General features: G+C 31.9%; 1 pseudogene; it reads left to right on the forward strand.

The window, feature by feature from the left end:
• Positions 1–5,161: 5,161 nt before the first annotated feature.
• Positions 5,162–5,737, forward strand: LOC112589651 (DNA-directed RNA polymerase III subunit RPC8-like; annotated as a pseudogene).
• Positions 5,738–5,744: the final 7 nt, after the last annotated feature.

The raw sequence follows: 5,744 nt of genomic DNA on the forward strand, positions 1-5,744 counted from the left end.
CGTAAAATATGAATGTCTATTCAAGCAAGGTTGCTGAGGCAAGCTAAGGTTTATGAATACAAATTTTTAATTATGTTCTCAATGAAAAATTGCACATAATTTAAAAAAACTATGAATAATGATCTTAGAATCTGATATAAATTTTACAAGTGTTGATTTTTATTCGTCTAATAATGCTCAGATTGCTGTTTTCGTTTAGAATCTGCTAGAATGTCCGTTTCTCATTCTTGTTTATCTTTCTTATTATACCGAATCAGAATTAAAATCTCTATTAGTGAAACAGCATTATTAGACATAACCGTTGTCTTTTTGCAGCTTCAGCTCTTTTAAGAGCTACAATTCTCATCATTCTCATTAGAAAAAAGAAAAGAAAAAAAAAGAGAAGAAAAAAGGAAAAAAGAACTTTAAGAATGATGAGAATAAAAAGTGTTTTTCATCCCCAATTTCCTCTAATTCTTATATGATTATTTAATCCTTATATATTTATCTCACGCGCAGTTCTAAGGCAGTTCTATTTACGTTTTTATCTTTGTTCTCTTTCTTGCGCTGTTAAGCGAATATATAATCAAAATCAACAAAAATTGCTCATTTAAATTAAGAATATAAGGATTAAGTACATATACATTATCGAGATAAACGAGTATTAAATAACTGCGGAATACGTCGCTGTTGAAGACTCATCATGGGCGAGACTGCGAGAGTAGCCAGATGTAACATTCAGGTAAGACAAAGCTTGTTCACTATTGCGCATCTAGATATTCTGCAATGATTTTTCAAATTGGATGCAATTTGCAGGATCAATGTAGAATTAATATTTCGACTCGGGAAAGACTCGGGAATGAGAACAAATTGTCATTGCACTTGGACAATCTTCTGACACTGATTTATGGTATTGATCGATATTCGATTTTCATTACTGATTTACTCTTTCATTCCTCTACAAGAAAACAAAATTGATACGACTCGTTCATTTATCCGCGTTAATTTGATGAATAAATTAAATATTGATCGGTCTTCAATTTTCGGTACTGATTTATTCTTTCATTTCTCTATAAGACAAGAAAAATTGATACGAATCAATCGTTTATTCGAGTTAATTTGTTGAGTAAATTAGAAAGATAAACACCCGAAACATGAGAACAAATTGTCATTGCACATGGACAATTTTCTGACATTGATTTACGGTATTAATCGATATTCGATTTTCGGTACTGATTTACTCTTTCATTTCTCTATAAGAAAACAGAAAATTAATACGAATCGTTCATTTATCCGCGTTTGTTTGATGGAAAAATTACGTATTGATCGGTCTTCGGTTTTCGGTACTGATTTATTCTCTCATTTCTTTATAAGAAAAGAAAAATTGATACGGATCGTTCGTTTAACAGAGTTAATTTGTTAAGTAAATTAAAGGGGTAAGTACCTGAAAAATAAGAACAAATTGTCATTGCACTTGGACAATTCTCTGACACTGATTTACGGTATTAATCGATATTCGATTTTCGGTACTGATTTACTCTTTCATTGCTCTGTAAGAAAACAGAAAATTAATAGAAATCGTTCATTTATCCGCGTTAATTTGATGGAAAAATTACGTATTGATCAGTCTTCGGTTTTCGGTACTGATTTATTCTCTCATTTCTTTATAAGAAAAGAAAAATTGATACGGACCGTTCGTTTAACCGAGTTAATTTGTTGAGTAAATTAGTGGGGTAAGTACCTGAAAAATAAGAACAAATTGTCATTGCACTTGGACAATTCTCTGACACTGATTTACGGTATTAATCGATATTCGATTTTCGGTACTGATTTACTCTTTCATTGCTCTGTAAGAAAACAGAAAATTAATACGAATCGTTCATTTATCCGCGTTAATTTGATGGAAAAATTACGTATTGATCAGTCTTCGGTTTTCGGTACTGATTTATTCTCTCATTTCTTTATAAGAAAAGAAAAATTGATACGGACCGTTCGTTTAACCGAGTTAATTTGTTGAGTAAATTAGTGGGGTAAGTACCTGCAAGATGAAAACAACTTGTCATTGCACTTGGACAATTTTCTTGACATTGATTTATGGTATTGATCAGTCTTCGGTTTTCGGTACTGATTTACTCTTTCATTTCTCTATAAGAAAAAAAAATTCATACGAATCGTTCATTTATCCGCGTTAATTTGATGAATAAATTCAATATTGATCGGTCTTCAATTTTCGATACTGACTGATTCTCAATTCAATCAATACAATTTTCTAACGCTGATTTATAGTATTAATCAATATCCGGTTTTCGATACTGATTTAGTCTTTGATTTCTCTATAAAAGAAAAAATATTGGTATAAATTGTTCATTTATCCGCGTTAATTTGATGAAAAAATTAGATATTGAACGGTCTTCGATTTTTGGTACTGATTTATTTTCTCATTGTTTTACAAGACAAAAAAAAATTATACGAATCGTTCGTTTATCCGAGTTAATTTGTTGAATGAGATAAAGGGGTAAGTACCTGAAAAATGAGAACAAATTGTCATTGCACTTGGACAATTTTTTGACACTGATTTATGGTATTAATCGACATTCGATTTTTGGTACTGATTTACTCTTTCATTTCTCAATAAGAAAAAGAAATTCATACGAAATGTTCATTTATCCGCGTTAATTTGATGAATAAATTAAATATTGATCGGTCTTCAATTTTCGGTACTGACTGATTCTTTAATTTCTTTATAACAAAATAAAAATTGAATACGAATCGTTCTTTTATCCGACTTAATTTGTTGAGTAAATTAGTGGGGTAAGTACCTGCAAGATGAAAACAACTTGTCATTGCACTTAGACAATTTTCTAACGCTGATTTATAATATTAATCAATATCCGGTTTTCGATACTGATTTAGTCTTTGATTTCTCTATAAAAGAAAAAAAGATTGATACAAATTGTTCATTTATCCGCGTTAATTTGATGAGAAAATTAGATATTGAACGGTCTCTGATTTTCGGTATTGATTTATTTTCTCATTGTTTTACAAAACAAAAAAAATTTATACGAATCGTTCGTTTATCCGAGTTAATTTGTTGAATGAGATTAGAGGGGTAAGTACCTGAAAAATGAGAAAAAATTGTCATTGCACTTGGACAATTTTTTGACACTGATTTATGGTATTAATCGACATTCGATTTTTGGTACTGATTTACTCTTTCACTTCTCAATGAGAAAAAAAAATTCATACGAAACGTTCATTTATCCGCGTTAATTTGATGAATAAATTAAATATTGATCGGTCTTCAATTTTCGGTACTGACTGATTCTTTAATTTCTTTATAACAGAATAAAAATTGAATACGAATCGTTCTTTTATCCGACTCAATTTGTTGAGTAAATTAGTGGGGTAAGTACCTGCAAGATGAAAACAACTTGTCATTGCACTTAGACAATTTTTTAACGCTGATTTATAGTATTAATCAATATCCGGTTTTCGATACTGATTTAGTCTTTGATTTCTCTATAAAAGAAAAAAAGATTGATACAAATTGTTCATTTATCCGCGTTAATTTGATGAAAAAATTAGATATTGAACGGTCTTTGATTTTCAGTATTGATTTATTTTCTCATTGTTTTACAAGACAAAAAAAATTTATACGAATCGTTCGTTTATCCGAGTTAATTTGTTGAATGAGATTAGAGGGGTAAGTACCTGAAAAATGAAAACAAATTGTCATTGCACTTGGACAATTTTCTGACACTGATTTATGGTATTAATCGGTATTCGATTTTCGATACTGATTTACTCTTTCATTGCTCTATAAGAAAAGGAAAAATTGATACGAATCGTTCATTTATCCGCGTTAATTTTTTTTTTTTATTATATTAAGTGGTCCATGGGACGATTAAATATTCGAATACATGTTGCCGTATCAAAGTCTCCTCTATAATAAACGCGTATATATATAATTTGACGCGTCTGAGACGCATGATGTATCGTTGCCCGCATCCCATTCCCTTCGTTCTGCTTCCTTGTATAAAATGTCGAATTGAAACGTATTAAAAAGTATTGACATTTTGACTATGTCTGAATTCTGAATCTTTTTGATCCGAAGAAAAGGATTGAATTTTTTTCCATTAATTGAATTTAGTTCCATTAAATTAGATTGAATATTAGTTCCATTAAATTTTACTGCGCTTAATGCGAGACGGTCTCTTTCGCCCGGGTGCATCACCAGGGAAATTTCTCTGGTACGCTAAATCCCGTAAGGCCATCAGTCTTTGTTTTATATCTCGTCGGTGCATAAAGTTTATATTACTTGTACATACATATTTTGAAACATTTTCTTTGGATATTATATCAAACGGATTTTACGTGTCACGTAATATCCTTCGGACTACACGGACATTATTATTTTGATCATTTTAATTTCTTCGTATTCATTGAATTATCCAGAACGCGCAACTGCCATGTTGAACGACTCCATTGTCGTGTGAAATGTTTCGAATTTTCACAAATTCATATAAAATTTTTCATTTTTCACTGATTCACAGAAGTCTTTCACTTTTTATTAGTTCACGCTAGGGAAAAGATTCCTGGTCGCTGCCCCGAGCAGCTGCAACGCTTTTCGAATCATCTATGTCGGCGGGCTTTTACTCCTCAGATTTTCTGTCATTAATAACTCGATAATTATTGCGAATCTCGCAAAATGGTATGGGACTTTTATGTTTATCTCAACCCAATTTACCCTCACACTTCGGGTTGGCAGATAATTATCGGACACTTCGTATGATCTTCATGATATTAATCATACACAATGTCAATTCTTTTTTTTGCACATGTTAACATGTTAATTCATGTTAACGCGTAACAATGTGCGAGACCGTGCTTGTCAAGTACGCTATTATGATTGTAGCACGGACATAAACCGCCTAAAAATGGATGTAGCACGGACTGCACACATACAGGTTTTACCGCCGAAACCTGAAAGTGAATGTAGCATCGTAGTTCCCTCTCAAAATGGATGCAGATGGCGCTTTCCCAGTGCGGAAAGTCGGTGTCGTCGAAAACACGGTGTTGCCGTTCTTACGTTCTCTCTGCTGTTACACAAGCAGCGTGCTACTCATCGCATGCGCTGTAGCGTCTTAATATATTGCATCTAGCAACTCTGAAGCAGCCCGCCATGCGATGCAGGATCGTCTGGCTTCGCTTATTCTCTTTTCTTTTCTTGACGGAAACACGTATTCCCGAACAAACACAATGTTTTATACTTGCTGACTTAAAAGACACGGTGAGAACTACACCAAATAATTTTAAACAAAATTAAATGATGTAATCACTGATGAATTGAATAGAAGCTTGGTAATAAGGTAAATAGTTTCCAATAAATATCCTCTACTTATTTTTTGTTAATAGAATTATAATTATTATTATATAGGTTTATGTGAATGTAGGACTTTGCAATTATGCTATATGATATCACAAAAATTGAAGAGTCACATGTCTTCCCAGGAGATGGAGCTTCTCATACTAATGTATCATTTTCGTTTTGTTGTATTTCGTCCATTTATGGAAGAGATTATAATAGGAAAACTCGTTTTTGTAGCGCTGATGGTATACATGGTAAATATTCGACTCTATTATTTAAATCGTATTAATTTTATTACTCACATTGTTAGCATTTTTGTTTTTTACAGTTACATTAGGATTCTTATGACGATATAATCATACCACCACATAAGCCTACCATATCCATCACGTTTTGA

The sequence above is a fragment of the Harpegnathos saltator genome, unplaced genomic scaffold (genome assembly GCF_003227715.2).
Source record: "Harpegnathos saltator strain DR-91 unplaced genomic scaffold, Hsal_v8.6 scaffold566, whole genome shotgun sequence".
NCBI classification, from domain to species: domain Eukaryota; kingdom Metazoa; phylum Arthropoda; class Insecta; order Hymenoptera; family Formicidae; genus Harpegnathos; species Harpegnathos saltator.